Source organism: Henckelia pumila, chromosome 1 (assembly GCF_033568475.1).
Source record: "Henckelia pumila isolate YLH828 chromosome 1, ASM3356847v2, whole genome shotgun sequence".
NCBI classification, from domain to species: Eukaryota; Viridiplantae; Streptophyta; class Magnoliopsida; order Lamiales; family Gesneriaceae; genus Henckelia; species Henckelia pumila.
The window spans coordinates 176,668,600-176,679,968 of NC_133120.1; positions in this window are offsets into that span (position 1 = coordinate 176,668,600).

Sequence of the window (11,369 nt, forward strand, 5' to 3'; positions counted from 1 at the left end):
GTCTCCCCTTCGTGGTTAAGTCGATTAACCAAGGATCCACTAGCACTTCGAACGTCTTGGCCTTGATGGCTCCAAGGATAGCCTTACAACTTGACACGATCACCGCGCCGATACAACTCAACACTCTTGGCCTTAAGGGCTCCAAGGATAGCCTCAACAAAAACACTTGGCTTCACACTCAAGTGTTTACAACAATCTCACAATACACTTGGCTTCACACTAAGTGTTTACAACAATAGCACAACCAACTCACAAACTATTTTCACAAATAACTCTCAAATATTGATTGAGCACTTTGGTAGAGAGAATATTGCTTGCAAATGAGAGAAGAAATGAGTTGGGATGATTCTAAATGGTCTTGGCAAGCCTCTATTTATAGTTGGCAAAGATTTGAATTTGAATTTGTGTGCTTGGAGCGTTTATTGGGAAGCCAAGGAGTAGAGACAAAGTGTAGGCGCCGCTGCCTTCTTTTTCCAGCACTGAGCAGCTTTTGTGGAAAAATCATATCTTCCAATATAACCGTTGGATTGATCTGAAATTTAAACTGAAGCTTTAAAACATCTGGATCTTCAATCTGAACGGTGGAGATTTGATTCTAACGAGTCAAAAATTTCCAGTAAATCTCGGAAGTCGCAAAATCACGTTCTCGCTTTTGTTCTGAGCATTACTTTTCAAAAATTCGAATCTCACAATCCATCCGTTGGATTGGCCTGGAATTAACACACTATCTTTGTAACATCCTGATATTGATCGTGATTGGTGGAGATTGGATTTGGATGCCTCCATCGATTCCAGTAGTCTTCTGAATACGATACTTCAGCAGTTAGCTCCTTGCAGAAATAGCTACTGTTCAACATATTTGAAAAAATCATAACTCCATATCCAACCATTGGATTGATTTGAAATTTGGATAGAGACTTTAAAACATCATGGAAATCCATGTGATCGGTGGAGATCGGATTTTAATAACCGAAGCATTCCCAGTTATTTTCTGAAGTTGAGTCTTCATAGTTCATTCCTTGCAGAAGTAAGTACTGTGCAGCTTTGTTAAATAAATCATATCTCCATATCCATCCGTTGGATTGCTATGAAATTTGGAGAGAAACTTGAGAACATCCTGATCTTGATTTTCACTGTTGGAGATCTGATTTGGATGACCGGAAAGTGCCCGGTGAATTTTGCAAGTTTCTGCTTTATAATATTGGCTTGTCCTTGTCCATTTCTTTTACAACTTCAAAGTAACTTCCAAGAATTTGATTGTTAATATGATCTAATCTGCAAAGTCTCACTTTAAATGGTTAGTAACAATTAACCGAGTTTTGTAATCATCAAAACATAATAATATGAGATTTGTTAATGCATTAAAAACATTAATCTCATAACACGAGATTTGTATGCGTTTAAGGCGTAACACTTCTTATCAGCAATCCTACGAGAATCGAGTAATACTACTGACTATCGTCAGTTATCCATCGATAACTGCAACAACACGCCACCTTCGGTCCAAATTGCCGACTGTATCAACCACACTGCCTACAAATCTTAGCGATGACAGTCCTGCTAAGATCGTAACTAGCCATCAGCTATTCTCTAGACATGCAAGAACTCCATCGCTGCCCACGATAAAACCAGATACAACACATTGTATTTCACTGGTCTAACGGTAACATCGCATCCCTTGACGTTATCGCAAAGTTCTAAAACAAATTGATCTAGATTTGACTTTCGATCAACCCTAGATATCCTTCTTCAAAGAACTCATGTGAGTTACTCTTTATCACGAAGGTTAAATATTTCTTCCCAAAACAGTACCTTATGCGAATAGAAATGGCAACTATCGGCCACCAGTTCGCAAAGCAATCGCATCACTGCCACCACTCTAACCATCTGAAATCCTTAGACTGATTGCGATAAACCTTGATCTGAATCCCGCTATCGTAGATAGAATCTACTCAATCGTATTAGTCATCCTTCCATGGATAACAACAAAATCCTGACAATTCCTGGCGTCATAGTACGTACTTTCAGTACTCACTCTGCCCGATGAATGTTTCCCAAAGAACACCAACTAAGTAACCAGATGACAAAATCTTTATACACAATTTCTTGTCTAAATGTATCCTTCGAGGTCCTCGCCTCGAAATTCACTATCATCCTGCTGAAACTCCCAGATGAACTAACACCATTCTCAGCAGTAGTATTATATCAGATGCTTACTTCTATCTCGGAACTAGAGATAGTATCGACGAAAACAATCTCCGTTTTATCCTGTTCCAGATAACAAAATCCTTGGCTCCCTAGCGGGGATAACCAAACTAATTCACCTTGATCCCGCACAGAATCTATCAATACTAGTGGCAATTACGTTATCTAACCCTCTCAATGACACAACATATCAAAACGCACTGGGATCTCAGTGACAACAATCCTGCCAGACTAAGAAACACAAGTCTCAGCTGTTGTTTCATCCCATGAAACAACTAATGCTAACCTGCTAATGTTCATTGAAATCCATGAGCACTTGTCGAATCGCCTCTCAACAACAAATCTTGAGAAATCTGCTGGAAGCACCCCAAGCAAAACACTCTGACTAACAGTCTTCAAAATTCGTCCACTGACAAACCTGGGACGATCACTGAATCATATTTTCGTAAATTGAATAATTCATTGCTAACACCAAGCAATGCTCAGATCAAAATCCGTCACTGGTAGTCAAAGCAACGTTACCAACATCTACGATCACAAGAGCCAACTAATGATCACTTTCATGATTTGCAGAATCCAAAAGTCTCGATTCCCGCATTCTTGGAGATCCCTTAGCGACTAAAAAATTTCCTAAATGCACGTGAATCGTTATATCAAAGCATACCATACTTAAAGTACCATTCCCAGTACTTCTTGATTCACTATATCCCATCTGTACCGATTGGAATAATCTGATCAATCAAATCGATATACTGTAGCTCTCGCCATGCCTGAAGATATCAACCCTAATCAGACAATCACTGATCAATGAAACTCTCATGGCTCGATCAATATCGATGATCTCACTGCCACACGTCTGCATATCCCAAATACTTGGAATAAAAAGAATCACAGCTGATTCAATCACTCATCTTTGATAGAGTCAGACAACAGTTACAAGTAGTCACTAGTGCTAAACATGCACCAGTCTAGACATACTATCACTGTCTATCTTCATCCAAGATGATCATAAGGACTTGTTCAATCCAAGCCGCAATACAAGTCCGAAAAGATTTCAACTATCGTTGAACATGCTCTTGATAACTATATCTCTTGCTAAGACTGCAACAAATCGAGACTGAGGTTACTTGTCGCGGTGTCCCACCTGAAATCACCACCAAGTGTACACTGGCATACATCACGCTATCCTCACGCCTCAAATAGTCATGTGCAATCCTTAGCATCGGATATAATCTATCACTGAAGGAAACCATTAATGCTGAAAACTACTCATCCCCGAGTCAAATGTTTCAGGAATTTCACAAACCCATCTCCTGGATAGCCCCTATCACAAGAGCATCCAAACCACGACTAGATCCACTAGTCTAGCAGTTCCCAATAGCTTAAAACTATCTGCTCAGAGTACGCACTCGTCAAGGAAAATCCCTTCCAAGACTGGTCCTTATGACAAAACTACAAACCAATATCTCTGACGACAGTCAGTTGATATCTAAACCGCTGATACCTAACCAGGCATCTAATCCAATGTCATACCCCGTCGTGACTGTTACCAAAACTCTAGACTAGGTAGCCTTCCTACCGCAAATCCTGAAGCACGAAGGCTTCCAGGTATTCTCCGAAGTACAAAAGACTCCCAGAGTAACACTGGCATAGGGTCGCGCTCCATTATGTCTAGTCATGATCATAGTCCACAACTTTCGATATGTACTCAACTGGTTCCTGATGAAATCCTATCATCACGAATTCCCAACCTATGAAGGTCAATCAGGCTACTGTTCTACGGAAACAACCTAGAACGAGACTCAAAATTTCAAACAAGATCAAAATTCTCATGCCCCCAGATGAATTACCTCGTCAATGGCATTAACCCAGTCAAACGACTTATTAGGTCAATCCTAGGAAGACACCTAGACTAACCCTATGTCAATTCGTTACCGCTGGCTTACCCAAAATCCATGAGTTAACATAGTTGATCACCAATCAACTAATTCCAAGCCAAACTTAGTAAAATTACTTGTAATCAAACACGAATCTTTGAATAAGTAAAACATGTATCATTACTTCAAGTTATGTACAATTTCCTTTATTACAATCCCATGTAATACATACAGTATTCAAAATACAACAAAATGTACCTCCAATAACTTGAACTGATACAACCAAATTCTGATGATTCATTACAACTGAAATACTGTTTACAAATACATCAATACAGTATTTAAAATCGTCGACACTCCTTGAGCATGAAGCTTCCAATCGACACACGCATCGATACAAGCATACTTTCGTCCAAGTCTCTCTACATGTCCTCCAGCGAAGAACTCCGGAGAAATGGCACGTGATAGCTAACCAGCTATGCTCTGTGTCAGTGCATGTCAGTCGACTTCTTCCGCTCACAATCTACCATCAGCGTTCTTCTTGTATCCAAATCATGCTTTTGAACATGAAGTTTTCCGTATGCCTACCAAAAGCATCGATACAAGCATACCGGAAAAACCATGTTCTCCACGAGTTTACAGACCTTACGTTCGAAACCTGTCATGCCTTAGGCACTCAAGGTATCTCCTGTGAAGGTCTATCTGACAATCTCTCTAGCTACGAGTGAAGAATCTTCAAGGACTGGAACCACATGGATTACTAAACACCATTCGTTCCAAAAAGCCCTCAGAGGTATCTGACGCGATATACTCGATCTTTTCTTCCAGTCTTCCCTGGCTGGAATCCATATGTTCTTCGATCAACATCCCAATGCATCGAATGATGAACCGTCCACAGCAGTCAGTCTATCTATCGATATACTACTACTGGTTTTCTCATCACTGTTGCATTCCTTATAGTAAAAACTTCTGCCGCAAACCTTGGCAATGAAGAACCAAATCTTCTTTCGCTAGGCCTCAATAAATCCTACAAGGATAATCAAGAAGTCTTATTATCAATTTCCTAAGTCCCTTGCATGCAGCTCTGATACCAATAAATGTAGCGACCGACCCGGATCCACTACCTAATCAGAGTTAAGAGCATAATTAAGCATGCATTAAATAAAATCGCTGCAAAAGACTTAAATTCAAGCAGACCGGCAGAACACAACCGGCTAATCATCATCGATTTATACAACCCAACCGAATTTACATAGATAAAAACCTACAGCTAAATACTGCTGTCTTCAAGGTCACTGGCTCCTCCAGGCTCCTGGTGCTCAATCCTGCACCTACACCTACCCCGTCGAAATAGGGTATCCAGATACACAAAAAATACTGGACATGAGCTCTAAGCTCAATACGAGAGCACGGATAAACATACAAATATGATGCATGCAAATGACAGGGTATCCATATCTGGGATAACTGTATACGAACTACTCAGACTGGCGCCTGGGATATAAGCTCGTCACATCGGGGTAGCTAACCACTGTGTGCGACCACTCATTCCCGAATCACGGACGCGGACCACGGAGTCCTTCAGGTATCAGTACCTAGGGGTACTCGATATCAAACGTCCTAACAGGGCTGAGCAACCCTAACTGGCTCATCTCGAAAGATATACAGATGTACAGGCACAAGATGATATGCACATGCCGCATAACAATAATAACATGCAAACACATAAATGCAACATATAAGCATGCATATCCGCTGGCAATCTCAGTCAGTACTTACGTACCTTTCTAAGGCAGTCCTAGTAGTCCCACTCTAGGTTCCAAGCCTATCATCAAGTCTACAATGCAAATACCCATGCATCATTCAATAAGCTCTAAAAGCTTTAAGTAAGCTATTGCATACTCCTAAATAATTTAAGAAGACCATAGTTATACCTGCGTCCGTCGTCAGCCCACTGATGGCGACTATCCCGCAACTCGGGCACTCCCCTGCTGCAAATCCATAGCCTCGAACACGGCTCTACAACACGAGCACTGCTCCGCTACTATGTCAGACACTGTCTGACTATACTAAAACAAATATCCTACTCCAACTCTAGAATAAGAGTACCCAAAGCTTTAAAATAGGACCACGAGGGCGAAGGAGAGAATTCGAAATTGGCAAGAAATGAATGAATCGGACCTTATATTTATAGGCATCGATCGGAACCTCTAATCCTCGATCGGAACCTCCGATCCTCGATCGGAACTTCCGATCCTTGATCGGAACGTCCGATCCTCCCATCGGAGCTTCCGAACATCCTTATCTGCCACATGTCAAAATCTCACTGGTTGACTTCGGATAGGGGTGATCGGAGCTTCCGATCAACCACACGTCATGGATGACGTAATTCGATCGGAGCTTCCGATCGTTCATCGGAGCTTCCGATCACCTTCGGAGCATCCGATCCTAACTTCGGAGCTTCCGATCTGTCTGACCCTCCGGACCATTTCTGATCATTTTGGGTCTATTTTCGGGCTTCGTTAATCCATTTAGAAGTCTCCTTAATCACGTTTTTCTAAATCTATCATGATCACACGATAATTACTCATTATCGTTAATTCTGGATATGGGCCACTACAGACCCTTACCTGGATCACCTACTAAACAGAACTTAGGCATGCAATTAACTTAATTAAACGGATATCAAAATAAAACTGCGGAAACCATAAACATAATACAATCCCAAGACAAGGAATCTGTAAATAACCAAATATTATACAAACAGATCGAACAACTGTATCAATCCAATAACAAAAGGAATAAAAACCTAGGCGAAGCTCCAGCTGACCAACAACTGCCTAGCCCCTCTTGGATCCACCCGCCTCGTCCAATCGCAAACCTGCCCCATGGAATAGAGTGTCCAGAAACACAGAGTACAAGACGTGAGCATGAAACGCTCAGTACGAGAGTATGAGTATACATGCATGCAAAGTAAACTCCCTATAAACTTGAGGTCAAGGATCAGATAACAGAGATAGACCGGGCCCTGGTATGTAGCACGCTGTGTCGTCGCTTCAGGAGGTGGCTCCCATACCATAATACCAGTGGATATGCCGGACCCAAATCGATGGAAGTCCAACCACTAACAGGATAGGGAAAAAATCCTACTAACAGACATCTCGAAGGATATAGCTCAGTATGCAAATGAATGCAGCATAAATCAATGACATATAAACCATGCAGTCACATAATACATGCATACTCAGTCAGGATATCTCGAACAGTACTTTTGTACCTCAAATCAGTGCAAGCTCTACCAACTCTAGGTCCATGCTTATAGTCTGCTCTACACTTCCAAATGATACTACTATCATTATATTGCTCTAAAAGCCTTAACTAAGCTATTGCATACTCCTAAATATTTATAGGAAGCAAAAGCTATACCTTCGTCCGTCGTTAGCCCTTTGATATCGATGCCTCCAGAACTTGGGCACAACTCCGCTACGACTATCGAACGCCTCGACGACTCCCGGGTCAAGCCTAGGAAGGCTAGAACAAATCGAATACGACTAGAGTAGAGAGAAAATCCGGAATTGGCAATTGAAAGTGAATTCTCGGCCTTCTATTTATAGACAACGATCGGAGCCTCCGATCCTCGATCGAAACTTCTGAACCTCGATCGAAACGTCCGATCCTGCCATCGGAGCTTCCGAAGATCCTGATCTGCCTCGTGTCAAAATATCACTTGTTGACTTCGGATAGGGGTGATCGGAGCTTCCGATCCAACCACACGTCATGGATGACGTAATATCATCGGTGCCTCCGATCACTCATCGGAGCTTCCGATCCTGATCGGAGCTTCCGAACTCACCTTCGGAGCTTCCGAACCCTTCCTAAGTAATTATGATTAATTTCTTAATCACTTATTTTGGTTACGGGCTACTACAAATACTCTGTATTTCCAACAGGAAACCCGAGCAAGCATCCAGAACTTAAACACCCAAATGGGTCAGCTCGCCACTGCAATCAACAAGTTGGAAGCACAGCATTCCAACGTTTTACCATCCCAAACAATTCCGAACCCAAGAGAGAACGCAAGTGCAATTACTCTAAGGAATGGGAAGGAGTTGAAGATCAAGGAGAAAGAAGTTGATGCTTCGCCCAAGGAGAAGCTACAAGAAGAACCTAAGGCGAATGATGGAGAAGCATCCAAGGAAGAAGCGCCAAGAGGTAAGTTTCCTCCCCTTTCTGAATATAATCTTGTTGCCCCTTTTCCCTTAGCACTTAAGGAGTCTAAAAAAGATGAAGGGATAAAGGAACTTTATGAGACTTTTCATAGATGTGAGGTAAATATTCCGTTGCTAGATGCTATTAAACAGGTACCTCGATATGCAAAGTTTTTGAAAGAATTGTGCGTAGCAAAGAGGAAGCAGACACTTAAGGGTTTTCAGAAAGTGGAGCTAGGTAAGAATGTATCTGTTGTGATCCAAAGGAAATTGCCCGCAAAATGCAAGTATCCAGGTATGTTTTATATCCCATGCACTATAGGGAATGTTAGACTTGAGAAGGCCATGTTAGATCTAGGAGCATCGATCAATGTTATGTCATACTCTATTTATGCATCCTTGAAACTTGGTTCATTGAATAAAACTGAAATTGTTATTCAGTTAGCTGATAGGTCTAATGCATACCCTAGGGGAATAGTGGAAGATGTGTTAGTGCAAGTAAATAACTTGGTATTTCCTACAGAATTTTATGTGCTCGACATGGAAAACGATGATCTCAATAGTCCTATTCTGTTAGGCAGACTGTAGTGACCCAGCATGGAATCACCTACTAACTGGCAACTAATAGTATGCATTAAACTTAATACAACAAAATACTTAACAGAGTAAAACGTGCGAAAACATAATCCATAATTTACATATCAGCTTAGTATAACAGATCCAGACTTAATACTGTAGTGATACAACCATATCGAAAAAAAACTTAAAAGTAAACATTATACAGCTATATCGAATCCTGCTGTATAATTAACTCCTCAAGGCTCCTGCTCCCTAGTCCTGCCTTGAACTAACAGCTCCGTCCATCCTGCGACCTGCCCCGTAAAATAGGGTGTCCAAGATAACAACTAGGACGTGAGCGCTAGAGCCAGTACATAAACATGAGTAAACATATGTATATAGTGCATGCAACATGATGACTGACAAAGGATCATCTGAAAAGTCTAGTACCGGCGCCACATGAGTGTTGCCACCGCACGGATCAACATCTGGGTGCAACCACACTCGTCTAGTACACCAGAGTAGTCAGACATACATGTCCCCGCCGTCGCGGTACTCTTAGTGACAGACTATCGAGTATAGAGTTGAGCGGCTCTATAATCAGGTATATCAAGGTATGGGCTCAACGTGTATATGCACATGACATATGAGTATAGAAAGCGGTAAATCATATCTCATGCCATATAACAATGCCAAATAAATGCAACATATAAACATGTATACTCGCTGGCAATCTCAGTCAATGTGTACGTACCTCTAGGCTAGTTCAAGTATAGTAGATCCTAGGTTCCAAGCCTATATTCAAAAGTTTACCGTATCACTACACAAGTTCTATAAGCCTTAACTAAGCTAATAAGTACTCCCAAAACTTAAATAGATTCCCAGACCATACCTTCGTCCGTTGATAGCCCTTTGGAGTCGCTAGTCCCGGATGACTATAACCACACCTTAGTTATTCCAGAACCTCTATTATAACCGATAGGGCCCTCAAGTATATAACTCACTCTATATAACTGATCGAAGAAGGAAACTCGGAATTCGTATTTGAAAATGAACTCCGGAGACCCCTATTTATAGGAAAAATTCTCGGCCACAATCGGAACTTTCGATTTCGGGATCGGAGCTTCCTATCCAGCTCACTGCGTGCATGCATGACACGGGATCGGAACTTTCGATCGGGCGATCGGAGCTTCCGATCTGCTCTACGTTTAACACTTGTCAAAACTCGTGGCTGAGTCATCGAACATTGCTGGCAGCTGGAGATCGGAACTTTCGTTCCGGGATCGGAGCTTCCGATCTCGGTGCTTCTGATCGGCTTCCGAAGTGGCTGGGATCGGAGCTTCCGATCCGGCCCAAAAGTCAAAAGCCCAATTTTTTTTTCTTCTGAAGTCCAATTAAACTCTGGGATTGGTTAATTACTAACCCTTAATCATGTTTAACATATTATTATCTTAAAATGAATTCTGGGTTACTACATTCTCCCCACCTTTAGACATTTCGTCCGCGAAATAAAATCTAAAGACACATTAAGATAACAATATGGAACATCAAACCATGTTTTATTACAACAATTGTAATTACATCTTTACATGGTAATCAAAAGTACAAGGAAAACAACTCAGGATATTCTGCTCGCATATGGCTCTCGGTTTCCCAAGTTGCTTCCTCAACGCCTCGGCGCTGCCACTGTACCATCACAAGTAGTATAGTCTTGTTCCAAAGAACTTTCTCCTTCCTGTCTAGGATACGGAGTGGTCGTTCAACAAAAGATAGATTTGGCTCTAGCTGAATATCAGTAGACTGAATCACATGAGATTCATCAGCTATATACTGTCGAAGCAGCGAGACATAAAAAACATTATGTATACTGGAAAGATTTGGCGGTAACGCCAGACGATAAGCAACATCTCCGATCTTCTCCAGTATCGGGAAAGGCCCAATGAAACGAGGTGACAACTTGTCTTTCACACCAAACCTCATCACCTTCCTGAAAGGTGATACTCGAAGAAACACATATTCACCAGGCTCAAACTGAAGTGGTCTGCGGTGAATATTAGCATAACTGGCTTGCCGATCTTGAGCAACTTTGATCCTATGCTTGATCAAATCTACCTTGTCTACAATCTGCTGCACCAACTCAGGACCCTCAACTTGTCGTTCCCCGACTTCATCCCAGAATAACGGAGTACGACACCGTCGACCGTACAATGCCTCGAAAGGTGTCATATCAATACTACGATGATAACTGTTATTGTAGGAAAATTCGATCAAAGGTAACTGATCCTGCCAAGATAAGCCAAAATCCATGACAGAAGAACGTAGCATATCCTCCAATGTACGAATCGTCCGCTCTGACTGCCCGTCAGTCTCCAAATGATATGCAGTGCTCAAACTCAAAGTTGTACCCATTGCTTGCTGAAACTAACCCAGAAACGTGAGGTAAATCGCGGGTCTCTATCACTGACTATGCTCACTGGAATCCCATGTAATCGCACTATCTCTTGGACATATAAGCGTGTCA